Below are 17,539 nucleotides of genomic sequence, written 5' to 3' on the forward strand. Positions count from 1 at the left end.
AAGATACCCCAGTCTCCCTGGGTCGAGGACGAGGTGGTGGAGCTGAACCCTGCGTGGCTTGGGCTGTCTGTCGTGTCTCTGTGCGTTGTTGTTGTTTGAGATTTCTGTCTTACGAAGTGTCCTTTTATGTGGCGGTTCCATTTGAGGGCAGATGTTTACTCTCTTGCGTCCGATCCACACTCGTGGTCCTGCCACTGGAACCTCCTCTTTGAGGTGCAGGACCAGAGCTCCTTCTCTGAGGTGATACAGTCATTGGATGGCTGTTTCACTGGAGAGGGAGGGAGGAAGGGTTCCAAACAACGATGCCTATTTTGTAGGTGGAAGGGCATCCCCTCTGGTATCTCCCCTGGGGTTCACACCTACCCACGTGTTTACCCGCTGTGGCATCCCTGTGCGCTGTGGAGACGGGAGTCCTGGAGGTTAAGCGATGCCGTGCATGAGTACGCCCTGCGGCTAGCAACACGCCTATTTGGTCCCTTATTCCAGCACGATCCAGGTGGCCTGACCGTGGCCCAGTCAGGTCATTCGGCTGGTCTCCTTCGGGAGGCTAGGATCAAGCAGTCATTGTTGCCGTTGGCACTCACATTGGTCCAGTGAGCGGCGGTACAGCGGCCATTGGCTGCGTATATCCTCTCACCACCTCTGTGGCTGTTAGACATTAGTTCTAACATACGGCTTCCCCTTGTTGGACTCCGTGGTGGGTGGGAGCGTAAGATGATGAAAGAACTGCTTATTTCATTTCTTAATTCTCCAAACCCCCACAACATAGAGCTATAAATGATGATGAACCATGCAAGGCCCAGTCATTCTGAAGCCATTCATGGCTTCTGGTGGCAAGAGAAAATGTAAAGCACAGGTTGACTCTGTGAGACCTGCTGCTAAAATGGACACGACATCAGCCAAAAACATGTCTGTCCATGAGATTGTCCAACAAATGGACCCTCATGCTGGCCTCTTCAGGCTAGCAGCTAAATCAGGGAGACTTCTAAATACGCCTCAGACGTCCTCCCTGACCGAGATGGGAGCACAAGCTGAACCAGCCGAAGCAGCTGCTTCCACGACCGCAGCCAAGAATTTATGCCGAAAGAGCGGTCCAAAGCGACCTAAGCCGGAGGCAGACTCTGAGGGAGAGTCTGGACCCCCTAGGCGTTTCCCACAGTTCAAGGTTCCCTCTAAACCTGAAGGCTTCGACAATGCCTACCAGTTGGTAAGAACATTGGAGATGCAGAGAAAAATCTGGTTGCCAATCCGGGTTCCCAGAGACCAGGGCATGATAATTATGTCCAAAGACCAAGCTACTCTGAATTTCCTACAGGAAACCAAAGAGCTTAATGATGGGAGGAAAGTGTGTCTCTTGCCACTCAATGCCGATGATAGGAGTGTCAAGATGTTGCTACTTGGCTTCTCATTTTCGTATGATGTGGATCTGATTACATCACACCTACAGGTCATGGGGGCTTCCCGAATGTCAAAAGGGAAGACCCCAACCAGCCAAATCCTGGCAACCCTGAAAGGAGCCCTAATCACTACTAAACCGACTACGGTGGAAAATGGGACCCCCACATGAACACCTCCACGGGTTCACAAGGGGCATGAGCACAGCACACAGCATAGCCACGCTTTTCAGCACAATCAGCACAGTCACTTCTGTGATAGTATTCCTAGACCTGGAGAAGGCTTTTGATTTAGCAAGTCCTCTTGCTATTCAGGAGAGCCTGATCCAGAAGGGAATCAGAGGAAAGCTCTTGGCTTGGATAGGTGATTATTGCAGGACCAGACCAGCCAAAGTCACATTCCAAGGTCAGCTATCTCAGCACATGCCACTAGAAAATGGAACAACTCAGGGTGGGGTCCTCAGTCCAGCCCTTTTCAACACCCTTATGTCCTGTATCCTCAACATATACCTCCCAGTGGGGTGCAAGATCATCTCCTATGCAGACGATCTTGCAGTCATCTCCACTGGACCACACTGCCTAAGTTAACCCCAGTGTTGTCTGGACCTTGTATCTGAGGAGTGTTGTAGGACAGGACTAAAGATCTCTGGAGCCAAATCCAAAGCCATGGCTCTGAGACAAAATGTTCAAGGCACAAGTCTGAGAATCCATGGAATGGATTTAGAGTGGGTCCAGGTCTTCCATTACCATAGGGCAAGGATTGACCGGACCCTCTCCTTTAAGGAGATCCTGTACTTGGTTGACCGAACTAAAGCAAGACTGGCTGTCATGAGAGCAATGACTAGGAGACACATAGGAGCTAGACGTAAAGAACTAAGAGCATTCTATGTACATGCCATCCATCCCATTGTGGATTATGCTTTTGTCTCCCTGATTGCCGCAAAGCCAAGATTAAGAGAAAATTGGAGACAACTCAAAATGAAGCTGCCAGGATCATTCTAGGTGCCCAAAGGTGGACGAAGGCCCTCAACCTCCTCATGGAAACAAACCCTCTTCCCCTGGACTCACAAATTGATCTAATGGCAGCTCAATTCCTTTCATAGGTCATCCAAGCACCCAGGAACACAAACATATTCAGACGCCTAGAACAAGACCACGAGCTGTTTGCAAGCAACTTCTGGCTGTCCCACACAGCCAGGGTATTCATACGCTATCAGCTCAGAGAAAAACTACTTGCCAAGGGCATGGATCCCCGCCACCCTAACTTTATTGAAACCCCGCCGTGGGTAAAAAGCTTGATCGAGTTCTCTGTTATGAACTTGTCAAGGAGAAAGAAACAATAAACCATGCCTAGTCTAAAGGCAGAAGCTGAGAGGGTCATTGCAACCATCACTCCTCCTGGTAGTAGAACCTACTTCATGGATGGATCAGTCGATCTCTTAAACCACACTGCTTTGCAGCAAGGGATACCACATAATCTGTGAGGGTAATAGACAACGCCTCCTTCCCACAGGCAGAGGCAATTGCGATCATGGGAGCCCTAGCCCATGCGTCCCTGAGGGAAGGACACATGGTCATACATACAGACTCCAGGGCAGCCATTGGCTGTCTACAGCAAAGCTCACCCAAAGACAATATCTACCTCCTGACCACTGTCCTTATCATAGCACAGAGGATTCTAGCTCAGGGTAGAAGAATAATCATAAACTGGGTCCCTAGCCACATAGGCATCAGGAGGAATGAGCTTGCTGACAATCTAGCTGACATTGCAGGGGTATGCCCCAAAATCCCATGATCTTAAAACCAAGCCGAAAAATCTTAAGGCAGAAGTGTGCCCTCCTCCTGCAGCTTCACAGAGGGAAAACGGTCAGATGGTACTCAGACGCCACAGGCTATGAACCACTGGCACTCTCTGAAGCAATCAATAGAAGTGCCTAAGTCTTTCTTCACAGAATCAGACTAGGTTTCCATTGCGCATGGCAGATCATAGAAACAATTGACTATGCAGTCAGGTGACTGTGCACTGTGGTGAGCCGAACGCCACGTTGGTACATTACTTACAGAATTGTAAGCACACACAGTTTCTGAGACAGGGTCCGCCCACAACAGCCGCCGGGCTGCTTACATCATGGTGGTAGGAGCACCTGCTCGTAATCCCGCCACCACAGTAAGCACAGAGTGTCAGAGAATAAAAAGAGACAGCCATAAATAGCTGACACAGGCCGTGCCATATGTATGAAGGCCCAGGCGAAGCCAGATCTTTGCAAATCTCAAACGAACGAATGAATGTCTTATCCAAGGAAGGGCAGGTGCTGGACAGAGGTGTGAAGTGTATCATCCGGCCTTGCATTACTTTGGATTTGTTAGGATTAGCGAGTGTAGTAGAGTACCATCATAATGAAGAGAGAAAAAATATTTGTACAAGAATTCCATATCTTTGGGCTAAAGAGGTAAGTACTTATGCTTCGGACACAAGGCAGCTGGCCTGAACTTAATTCTAACAGTGCGCATCTCGGGCACTTCAATCATGTGAACCTAAGAGTGCTTAATTTCTCGGTGCAGCGGGTGCAGGATTCCTTCGTTTACGGCCATGAGCCAGGCTTAAAAATCATTTTCGGTGAAAATCTAACAGTGCGCGTCTTGGGTGCTTCAATCATATGAGCGGCGGCGCAGGATTCCTTCGTTTACGGCCATGAGTCGGGCTTAAAATTAACTTGTGTTGATAATCTATGTAAGCCTATATGAAGTATGCTGTCTGTAGTGCGTTACAGTTATTTGCAACAGAAGATACTACCATCAGTTAGTTACAGGTGACATATTCACCAATACCTTAAACTAAAGAAGCATAAATTCGAGCATTACTGAGGACAAGATATCGAACTTAAAAGACATAGAGATGGCACTTAGTAAAATTCTTAGTCTTAGGGTGAATTCCGTGTAGAGTGGGCAGGTAGGTATATTAGAGGTCAGTCAGGTGATCTAAATCTATGTATGAATAAGCAACCGATTAGCACAAGTATGAAGAAATAGTGATATAAAGAACACAACGATATATGTGTATACTCAGAATATAACAATACGCAAGTAGTAATGAAGTAATGGCTGGCGTTAAGGGAGACAAGGAGGCACTTTGGCAGGAGTAGCTTCTCGGTAGATAGCGCGGTTCGGCAACAGGTGTAGGCAAAAAGCGTGGGGGCAGGTGAATTAGCGTCGGCGTTGTGAGGTTCTTAAACACTGCTACCATCAGATGTAAGCGAATGACCACCGCAAAATGAGGAGGACCGCTATCACCAGATGTGAGCGAGGCATGAAATGATCTGGGTGGGTCACTGAGAGGGGTCTTAACTTGCTGGTTTATTGCTGAAGATAGATATGAGACGCCCAAGATAACCCCGTATCCCCGGGTCGAGGATGAGGTGGTGGAGCTGAACCCTGTGTGGCTTGGGCTGTCTGCCGTGTCTCCCTCTGTCTTACGAACGTGTCCTTTTATGTGGCGGTTCCCTTTGAGGGCGAATGTTTACTCCCGTGCGAAAAGAGAAAGCCGGGCGGCATCTGCGATCCAAGGAGGAAGGGCAGCTGCCGGACAAAAGTGTGATGTGTACCATCCGGCCTTGCAACATATTGTTGACAGTAAGTGAAGTAAAGTGCAGACGCAAGTGTGAAAGTGTCTGGAACTACCTTTTCATCATCTGAAAACAATAAGCGGAACATAAAATATATACTCAAAATCAGATGTTTTGAAAACTATAAAACCACAATTGCTCTTTCCTGGGGATCATGGTATAGGATCTCTAGCGAGGAACCTTAGGGATATCTTTCCTGTTGTTGATAAAGCCATACTTTTACTCCCCATTTCCCTCCTCCTCTCTGATAAGCCATTACGCCACTGCGTTATTATACTATGCTATGGCATACGGTCTATACATAATGAAGCGTTGAGAATGGGAGAGGCGAACTCGACGCCTTAACAATAATGCGATTTTTGTACCCTCGGTTTGTATGAAAGCCGCTCTCTCGTGGCAAGAAATGGTGATATTAGTGTGCCTATCAATGGCTGGGAATTAAGGTTATGGATTTGAGTAAAACTCTTGGTCCAGGTGAAACGCAAATGTTTAACCCATTTCTCTCAAAATTTGATTTTGGCGAGTTCGCCTCTCCCATTCTCAACTCCTCAATATGTTTGACTTTACTGTCTTACAAGACACAAGAACATATACTTAAAAATTTGCCTCGAGAGTGTATGGGGTATAGCATAATACTTGGTTTCTGATCCATCTCGCACCAATCTTGCCTAACTGAGAGGTGGCAGGATATGCCTTCTGTAAATGATTTTGGTTGAAGTGACAAGAACAAAATTCCCTTGTAAAGCTGACCCTCTAAACGTTGTAACGTACATGCGATTTAGAAGATTCTTATATATTTCCTCTCAGAATAGGCCTAACCCCGTTTTACTGCATCTTGACAAAGTAATGCAAACAACTCTGAAACCAAATCTCCCTGTCTAAAATTAGCACCAGTAGCATCTTGGCACAACTTGTTGATTTGCTCCATTTTGCACTCCATTCTATACCAGGGGTTATTAGATGAAAATTAATAATCATATTATTTTTATCTTATCATATTTTTTTGGTTTAATCATACTTTATATATCTCATATATGTATGGGACTCATATCTCAATAAATAAAGTACTTTTACACTTTGCATGCAAAGTTGTGTCTATGTGATATTGCTTTCATCAGATTCTTAAAGGATCCGAGATTCTAAACAGGTTAAGAACCAATGGTCTAGATGATAATCTTTCGAACTATAAACAGCGATATAAAGAAATTAAGAATAGCTATTCATAATATAAAAAGGATGGAAAACGAAATAATAACAGAAAAGCAATGTATACAAGCAACAGATATTAATAGATATGGGAAAAGATTTGAACAACGAGTCGAAACAGAGGCCATAGAAACATTAATTTCCAGACCTAATTTGAGACAATACCGAAGCCAAATGATCTAAGATAAACTGAAACTGAGCGATAGTCAGGAAAACTAGCAGATTTTGTATGTTAAAAAAAAACATTTCAGGGTTTCCAACTGTGATAATAAAAATGATAATAATGATGAATAATGATAATAAATAAAAAACAATAATAATGATGACAATAAAATTATTATAAGTATAATGATAATAATAGGGATGAAAATAAAATGATAGAAATAATAGTAGTAATGATAATAAGACAGCAACAACAATAATGATGATAATTATAATAATAATGATAAGTGTAACGATAACAGAATAACAGTAGTAAGATGGTACTGATAAAAAATAGTAATAATGACACAAATAATGAAATATTTATAGTAATAAATACAGTGATGATAATAATAATAATGATAATACTAACAGTAATGAAAATAATGATAGTGGTGATGATGATGATAATAATAATAATATTAATTGTAGAGTACGGCTGCGTACTCGCCGACTCTAAGGTCGATCTCGCCTGGACTGACATCATCCTCGGGCGCCGAGTGGCTGAGGCCGGGTCTTTACCATGCCACATGCCTGCCTTCTCTACCACGGAACAAAGGACGTGGGGAACTCTGCGATGCTGCCATTGACTTAGATAAGACGTCCCGGGCTCCGCTTCCACCAACGAGGCGGGCGCACTCGCTGTGCACCCGCACGAGGCTGGTGCTTCACCCGCCATTTTGCGCCTCGCTCACTTGACTCGAGTGTGAGTTCACAAGCCGTGGCCAATGAAATACGAGCCGCCAAAGACGGTGTTAAAAAATAATATGAACATGGTTATAAAAATAACCAACGAACGTATTTTAAACCAAGTCTCGTTACTTGGATGGCGTTGAAGTCTCCGAGAAAAATAAAAGATTTATTTATTTCCCAAGTCCCATACCGTAGATAGTTACAGCCCGAAATGTACAGTTTTCGCGTAAATTGTACATTACCAGTTTTCCTAGATATCCTTTCCTTCCAAAGCCCCTAAAGGGAGTAATGGTCGTTTGATAGTGTTTTTCACTCCCTCTCTTTTCACGGTTGTTTGGGTCTTTGGCTTGTTCGGACTGCCGGACTATCGGGGTGGTGTTCCATGGTTGTTTGGGTCCTTTGGCTTGTTTGGACTGCCGGACTATCGGGTTGGTAGTCCAACACTTATTTTGCATATCTTCTTCTTTTCGCGCCATGCCTGGGGCATGGCCTGAGGGTCTTTTTCGGGTATAAATACCCCTAGTTTTGTGAGGGGAAGACAGTTCGGTCCTGACTTCTGTGTGTACTGTGGTTCCGTTCTCGGTGTTTGTGTTCGCTTTGGATTTACTTCACTGTGGATTTACCTCGCTTCACGCCAGGATTGAGGAACTCGTTTTTTTTTCTCCACAAGTTAAGGAATTCCTTTTGGTTGTGTGTAGGAGACACCTGGTCTCTTTTGGACTTTGGCGTGTGACACGCTACATCATCATCTGTGGGTTGCACTCTTTCTCTGTCCCAAAGCTGCACTCTGTGAATTCAAAGTGTCAGAGTATAAAAGGACCACTTCTCACAGAAGGAACACTGCTTGAGGATCCGTACCTCCAGTGTGCCATTCCTTGATTTTAAACTGTCAATACTTAGTTTCCTTCCCTCAGCTCGAGGATCCGTACCTCCTGGGAGGAAGGTTTATTTCATTAAGTCTCGCCCATAATAATTTCAGGGCCATTCTACTTTTTACTTATTTTTACTTTGGTCTTGATTTGTTGTCTTGATACCTGCCCGACCTTGTGGGTGTCAGGCAGTCCGTGATCTTGTGGTCTCCTTTGGCGTTATTTTCTTCTATTTGGCCTTCGACTCTAAATTATGTTTCTTACATGATATTTCTAAATATTTATTTTATCGTTTACACAAGTGTTTTTATGCAGTTTATCAGCACTAGTTTGTTTTGCTTTTTTTCAAAGTTAATCTCCATTTTGGGTTCATATTAGGAATTGATATGTGTTCGTGCTACACTCTGATTAAAAATACTTAAGGAGTTGGGACGCCAACTTAGGAGTGAAATTGCCTTGGTAAGTCATTTTTGAGTATATCTGGTGTGGCTTTCACGTGCATCACCCCCGCTGTGATCAAATTGGTGATGTACGCATCTATGAAATTTCCCATGACTGAATTCCTTTAGACCTCCCTAATGAGTGCGATTTGCTCAATAAATAAATATCATACCATCGTAGAGCTTTCACTCGGTCCCAATCAAAAGAACAAATGATATTTACATCTTAATTTCTGGTTCTGACCAAGGCTGAATGCTTGAAACGTTCTTGGGCTCGGGTCTCCTTAACAGCACATTGCTGGTTACTCTATCTCGCAACCCCTGAAAGGCTGTAAGAAGGCTAGATGAATCGGAGTATATTAAGCTGATACTCTAGAATAGACCATAACTTTGCTATACCTGGGTTCCCACTTCCAGCAGGTGGATGCTCAAACTGAAGGGAAGAGGAAGAATTTTATGATCTTGCGTTTTTCTTCCAAACACGTCCACGCAGACGCTCGGCCTACGCTATCTCCCTTTTCACATTTACACACTTACACATCCAACATTCAGCACATACATCCTGTACTTTCCTTCCACCCTTCTTTCATACAACATTCACACCCCATACACAACACACACGGTTCCCGAACCTACTAATCGGGTGGTGGCAGCGTGCCGTAGGCCTGGAACCTTACATCTCTGTTCACTGCAGACGAATCTTTTCCCAAATAAAATCTATATTCTCGGTTGAGCCCGAACTCAACCAGACATATTGAAGTCTACTGGGTCTACGCCTCGCTACATTAATAATAATAATAATAATAATAATAATAATAATAATAATGATAATCATCATCATCAAGGGGCTAACGCCGACGGGGGCGCATGGCCGCATCTACCCTTCGGTTCCAGCCACGAGGGTCCCTCATGGCGAGTCTCCAGGCATGCCCGCGGCCCATGTCTAATTCCTCGCGACAGGTCTCGTCGACCTGCCTAAGCCATGGCCTTCTAGGTCGTTCCACAGGCCTCCTCCACCCAGGGTTGTCTCGCAGAGAGACAACCTGATGGGCAGGGTCATCCACAGGGAAACGAGCTAGGTGGCCATATGACCTGAGTTGGCGATCCCAGCTTATGCAAGTAACAGGTCCCATGCCAGTCTCACGGTGCAGCCGTCAGTTGGTCCTGCCAACTGTACCCCATGATCCAGCGAAGAGACTTGTTAGAAAAGGCATCAAGACGAGACTCCAAGGCGTCAGACAGCGTCCAGGTTTCGCTTCCATAGAGCAAAACTGGCAGTATCAAAGCCTTGAAGACACATAGCTTGGTCCTTCTGCATAGGTACCGACATCTCCAAATACTCTTGTTGATCAAGTTCATGGCTCCTGTTGCCAGACCAATCTGTCTGCTGACTTCTTGGTCTGACAGCCCAGAGATATGGACTATGCTACCAAGGTATGGAAAACTCTCTGTGACTTCAACGTCCTCACCGCAAGCATGAATCGACTGAACGGGTTCCCGTAAAAGGCCCCCAAAGTCCTGAATCTTGGTTTTGGTCCAGGAGATCTCTAGGCCTAAGGGCTTCGCCTCATTGCTAAATGCATCAAGAACCGCCACCATTGACCCCAGGGACTCAGATAGGATAGAAACATCAGCAAAATCAAGGTCTGAGACCTTGATATTGCCCAGTGTTGCTCCACACTGCCCATTATACAGTCCATACAGGTTTTGAAAAGTGTTGGTGCAAGGACACAGCCTTGCCTCACCCCTGAAATAACAGGGAAGAAGTTTGACAGGCCCCCACCATACTTTACAGCACTTTCACTACCGGTATATAGGCTTGCTATTAGGCCAATAATCTGTATCGGAATTCCCTGAGTCTCAGGATCTCCTATAGCGATTCACGATGCACCGAGTCAAACGCTAGCATTCGATCAGTTGTGGACTTGCCAGGAGTGAATCCAGACTGCTCCGGTCTCTAATGCCTTAGTAGGTGGTTGCGGATCCGTTTCAGAATAATGTGGGCGAAAACTTTGCCTGGTATGCTGAGCAGTGTAATGTCACGGTAGTTGCTACAGTCCCAGCGACCCCCTTTCCCCTTCCAGAGAGGGATGACCACGCCCCTCAACAGGTCAGGGGGAATGGTACCAGACTGCCAGATGGCAGTCAAGATTACTTGCAAGCCCCGAGCCATAGGTTCACCCCAGCCTTTAGAAGTTCAGCAGGGATATCGCATATGCCTGCAGCTTTCCCACACTTCAGCTTGGAAATCGCCATCCCAACCTCCGTTAGGGTAGGAGGTTCCTCTCTGATGGGTGGGTCCGGCACGGGTATTATGATATCGCTAGCATCCAAGTTAACTGTTGGAGGGTCCAACTGGTACAACTGCTCAGTATACTCAGCCCAACCTTCACGAACCCCAACATGATCTGAGATGATCTGTTCATCCACTGAGCAGACTGTAGTCATCTGCGAGGAGGGCTTAGAGTTCAGCTTTCTCAGGGCTTGGCAGACAGGGCTAAGGTCGTTTACCAAGAAATGGCCCTTAACCTCCTCAGCAAGATTCCTGATGAACTGTCCCTTGTCCCTTCTCAGCAGTGCCCGAGCCCTACGCATCAAAGAGCGATGCAAGACCTGGTTGCCATTCATCCGAGCCATGCGACAGCTTCAGTGGCCTCCTGTGTCTCCAGGGAGATGGAATTCTGCCTCGCCCTCAGGCGTACGCCAGTGGACTCCTGCGCTGCTTTGAGTGTTTCACGCTTGAGGAACTCCCACAGAGCAACTGGGTCCGTCAGGTTATCAAGTTTTGTGAATCAGTCAGAGACTGCCATGGTGAACCCACGGACACTCCTCCTCCCTCAGTCTGTCCAAGTGAAACACCCTAGAGTGGCCACTGGAGAGACGGGAGTTTTGATGAGGGCCCGTAGGGTAAACTTCAAAAAGATAATGATAATGATAATATTCATATTAAAAACAATATTAATATTACTATAATAATTATTTTTAAAATGATGATAATGATAGGAAAAACAATAACAACAGCAATAATAATGATAATAATAGGTATAGTTATAATAATGATGATGGGTGATGATAATAAAAATAATAATGAAAGCAAAGACAGTGATAATAATAATAGCAATAACAGCAACAACAACAACAATGATAATAATAATGATGATAACAATAATGATGATAATAATAATAATAATAACAATAATAATAATAATGGTAGTAATAATAATAATAATAATGGTAGTAGTAATAATAATGATAATAATAATAATAATTATTATTATTATTATTATTATTATTATTATTATTTTCCTTATAATAATAATAATAGAAATAATAAAAACAACACTAGTAATAATACCAACAATAACTATCATCATTATCACCATAGGAATATTATTTCTAACAATAGCAATAGTGATAATAATTATTATTATTAACATTACCAATGATAATGATAACAATAACGATAATGATGATAATAATAATTAGAAAAATATCAAAGCTAATGATAATGATAATAATAATAGGAATAATGATAGCAGTAATGATGATGATGGCGATGAAAAATATGTTAATAATAATGTTGATCATAATAATGATAATAATAATAATAATAACAATAATGATGATGATAACAAAAATAGAGAAAATAGTAATGAAATTATTATTATCATCATTATTATTATTATTAGTAGTAGTAGTAGTAGCAGTACTAGTAGTAGTAATCAATCAATAACGGTATGCTCATGCTTGAGCAGCCGTGGACCTCTCCACCATCCTTCGCCACTAAACTCGATCTTACGCTTTTCTTTCCACTTATACCATCGACAGCCCGCAAATATCTTTGATATTGTCGCTCAGTCTTGTCTTTGGTTTGCCTCTTCCTCTGTTTCCTATCACCATCCCTGTCAGCAAGTTTTTCTCAATACTTTTACTTCTCATTACATGACCAATAAACTTTAATTTCCTCTTGTTCAAGATGTCCAAAAGTCGGTCTTTACAATTTATTTCTCTCAGCACTTCATCATTCGTCTTCTTCTCTGTCCAGCTAATACGCAGTACTCGTCTGTAACACCACATTTCAAAACTATTGATCTTTTTCTTGTCTATCTACTTCAACACCCAACACTCAGAACCATATGATGCAATTGGGAAAACTAATGAGTTCAATAACCTCAGCTTTGTCCGTAAGGTAATGCTTCGGTCTTTCCAGATGTTATTGAGAGCAACTGTGGCGCTTTTGGCAATGGTAATTCTTCTTTTTATCTCCGGTGAATCATCATATGTATTAGTTAAAACAGCTCCAAGATAAGTGAACTCTTTCACATTTTCCACAATCATTCCATACTCCATTTTGTATGCCATCCTCTTCAAATGTACAAAGTAGCATCCAGCCTTAAAAAAAACACTTTTTATTTAAGCTGTTATCCAGGTAACGAAATTTGTTATCGTGAAATTTAATATCATGTTAATTTTAGTAGTAGTAATAGTGATAATAATAACAATAATAATAATAATGATAATAACAATAATAGTAATCATATTAATAGTATCAATAGTCGTAATGATTGTACTACTTACAATTACAAGAGTAGAAAAAAAATAACACGGACTTCAGGTGTTATTATTGCCTTTAACTGTCTGAAGTCGTCGGGAAAATTGTCGTAGACCAATTGACGACACTTGTAGAAACTAATGACCTACTATCTAAATCACAACATGGTTTTAGAAGTAAGCTGTGTGCTGAAAGTGCATTATTACGAGTCACAAATAAAAAATATGATAATAGAGACAACAACCAAATGAACTTGACTACATTATGGTATCTTGCCAAGGCGGCTTACAATAGTGTCAAAAACTGTTTTTTATTAGCAAGCTGATAAATCATAAAATCGATACATATTGTTTCAGATGTTATTCGTGAGAATAAGGCAACAAAATAGTTCGTATCTTTTGCTGTTCCATAAGGATCTTTGTTAGGCCGAGTCTTGTTTGCAATATTCGTAATCGATCTTTATCAATACGCCGATGATTCACATTTTCTCCATAGTGATTCTGTAAACAACTTAGATGGGTTTCTAAAAGGACTCGATAGACATTGGCACAAGGAAAAGCATATTTTGACATCAGTGGCCTCAAAGTAAGTTCAAGTAAAACACAATGTTTCTTTATAGGTAGTTCCCATATCAATGCTAAAATTCCTGTAGACACTATCGTGTGTGTGTGTGTGAGATAGATAGATAGATAGATAGAGAGAGAGAGAGAGAGAGAGAGAGAGAGAGAGAGAGAGAGAGAGAGAGAGAGAGAGAGAGAGAGAGGGATGGTGCTGGCAGGAAGATGAATAGAGAGAAGATGAGCCAAAGGAGAACGAGGAAAAATGTAAATGAAATGCTGGATAAAAGACCAGGAAGAGAGACAAGGAAGGGAGAGAAAGAGAGAGCGAAATAACTGAGATATCAAGACCAAAGTGGACGCTTGACCAGAAAGCGCAAGGTAAATTTAGCAAAGAGAGCACTCTTAACAAGAGGGAACGTGCGTCCTACTGTAATCTATTAACTCTCTCTCTCTTCCTTAGCAACTCTCTTTCCCTCCCTCCTCCTCCCCCTCCCTCCCCCTTTCTCTCTCTATCTCTCTCCCCCCTCCTCCTCCTCCACTTCTCCTTTTCTCTCTCCCTTACCCCCACCCTCTCTCTCTCCCTCTCTCTCTGTCACTCTCCCACCCTCTCTCTCTCTCTCTCTCTCTCTCTCTCTCTCTCTCTCTCTCTCTCTCTCTCTCTCTCTCTCCTCTCTCTCTCTCTCTCTTTCTCTCTCTCTCCCTCTCTCTCTGTCACTCTCCCACCCTCTCTCTCTATATATACACACACACACACACACACACACACACACACACACACACACACACACACACACACACACACACACACACACACACACACACGTACACACACACACAACACACCACACACACACACACACACACACACCACACACACACACACACACACACACACACACACAAATATATGTGTAATATATATATATATATATATATATATATATATATATATATATATATATACTATGGAAGAAAAACCCACAATACAAAAACTAGATATCAGACTTTGCTGAGATCACTGAGTGGGAACTGAACAATGCACTGATCAAAGGAAAAGCGTCCGCCCCAGGTGAGGATGGAATTACCTATTGTGTCCTCCGCTTATAGTAGGTACCTGGTAATCCCCTTTTGCACCTATACAGGTTAAGTTGTCAAGATCGCTGGCCCTGGGAACACCATAAGCAAGACAGTGATAATAACAATAGCAATAACAGCAACAACAACAACAATGATATAATATGATGATAACAATAATGATGATAATATAATAATAATAACAATAATAATAATAATGTAGTAAATAAATAATAAAATAATGGTAGTAGTAATAATAATGATAATAATAATAATATTATTATTATTATTATTATTATTATTATTATTATTTTCCTATATAATAATAATAGAATAATAAAAAACAACACTAGTAATAATACCAACAATAACTATCATCATTATCACCATAGAATATTATTTCTAACAATAGCAATAGTGATAATAATTATTATTATTAACATTACCAATGATAATGATAACAATAACGATAATGATGATAATAATAATTAGAAAAATATCAAAGCTAATGATAATGATAATAATAATAGGAATAATGATAGCAGTAATGATGATGATGGCGATGAAAAATATGTTAATAATAATGTTGATCATAATAATGATAATAATAATATAATACCATAATGATGATGATAACAAAATAGAGAAAATAGTAATGAAATTATTATTATCATCATTATTATATTATTTAGTAGTAGTAGTAGCAGTACTAGTAGTAGTAATCAATCAATAACGGTATGCTCATGCTTGAGCAGCCGTGGACCTCTCCACCATCCTTCGCCACTAAACTCGATCTTACGCTTTTCTTTCCACTTATACCATCGACAGCCCGCAAATATCTTTAGATATTGTCGCTCAGTCTTGTCTTTGGTTTGCCTCTTCCTCTGTTTCCTATCACCATCCCTGTCAGCAAGTTTTTCTCAATACTTTTACTTCTCATTACATGACCAATAAACTTTAATTTCCTCTTGTTCAAGATGTCCAAAAGTCGGTCTTTACAATTTATTTCTCTCAGCACTTCATCATTCGTCTTCTTCTCTGTCCAGCTAATACGCAGTACTCGTCTGTAACACCACATTTCAAAACTATTGATCTTTTTTCTTGTCTATCTACTTCAACACCCAACACTCAGAACCATATGATGCAATTGGGAAACTAATGAGTTCAATAACCTCAGCTTTGTCCGTAGGTAATGCTTCGGTCTTTCCAGATGTTATTGAGAGCAACTGTGGCGCTTTTGGCAATGGTAATTCTTCTTTTTATCTCCGGTGAATCATCATATGTATTAGTTAAACAGCTCCAAGATAAGTGAACTCTTTCACATTTTCCACATCATTCCATACTCCATTTTGTATGCCATCCTCTTCAAGGGTACAAAGTAGCATCCAGCCTTAAAAAAAAACACTTTTTTTTTAAAGCTGTTATCCAGGTAACGAAATTTGTTATCGTGAAATTTAATATCATGTTAATTTTAGTAGTAGTATAGTGATAATAATAACAATAATAATAATAATGATAATAACAATAGTAAGTAATCATATTAATAGTATCAATAGTCGTAATGATTGTACTACTTACAATTACAAGAGTAGAAAAAAAATAACACGGACTTCAGGTGTTATTATTTGCCTTTAACTGTCTGAAGTCGTCGGGAAAATTGTCGTAGACCAATTGACGACACTTGTAGAAACTAATGACCTACTATCTAAATCACAACATGGTTTTAGAAGTAAGCTGTGTGCTGAAAGTGCATTATTACGAGTCACAAATAAAAAATATGATAATAGAGACAACAACCAAATGAACTTGACTACATTATGGTATCTTGCCAAGGCGGCTTACAATAGTGTCAAAAACTGTTTTTTATTAGCAAGCTGATAAATCATAAATCGATACATATTGTTTCAGATGTTATTCGTGAGAATAAGGCAACAAAATAGTTTCGTATCTTTTGCTGTTCCATAAGGATCTTTGTTAGGCCGAGTCTTGTTTTGCAATTCGTAATCGATCTTTATCAATACGCCGATGATTCCACATTTTCTCCATAGTGATTCTGTAAACAACTTAGATGGGTTTCTAAAAGGACTCGATAGACATTGGCACAAGGAAAAGCATATTTTGACATCAGTGGCCTCAAAGTAAGTTCAAGTAAAACACAATGTTTCTTTATAGGTAGTTCCCATATCAATGCTAAAATTCCTGTAGACACTATCGTGTGTGTGTGTGTGAGATAGATAGATAGATAGATAGAGAGAGAGAGAGAGAGAGAGAGAGAGAGAGAGAGAGAGAGAGAGAGAGAGAGAGAGAGAGAGAGGGATGGTGCTGGCAGGAAGATGAATAGAGAGAAGATGAGCCAAAGGAGAACGAGAAAAATGTAATGAATGCTGGATAAAAGACCAGGAAGAGAGACAAGGAAGGGAGAGAAAGAGAGAGCGAAATAACTGAGATATCAAGACCAAAGTGGACGCTTGACCAGAAAGCGCAAGGTAAATTTAGCAAAGAGAGCACTCTTAACAAGAGGGAACGTGCGTCCTACTGTAATCTATTAACTCTCTCTCTCTTCCTTAGCAACTCTCTTTCCCTCCCTCCTCCTCCCCCTCCCTCCCCCTTTCTCTCTCTATCTCTCTCCCCCCTCCTCCTCCTCCACTTCTCCTTTTCTCTCTCCCTTACCCCCACCCTCTCTCTCTCCCTCTCTCTCTGTCACTCTCCCACCCTCTCTCTCTCTCTCTCTCTCTCTCTCTCTCTCTCTCTCTCTCTCTCTCTCTCTCTCTCTCTCTCTCTCTCTCTCTCTCTCTCTTTCTCTCTCTCTCCCTCTCTCTGTGTCACTCTCCCACCCTCTCTCTCTATATATACACACACACACACACACACACACACACACACACACACACACACACACACACACACAACACACACACACACACACA

This window comes from Penaeus monodon, chromosome 8 (genome assembly GCF_015228065.2).
Source record: "Penaeus monodon isolate SGIC_2016 chromosome 8, NSTDA_Pmon_1, whole genome shotgun sequence".
NCBI lineage: Eukaryota > Metazoa > Arthropoda > Malacostraca > Decapoda > Penaeidae > Penaeus > Penaeus monodon.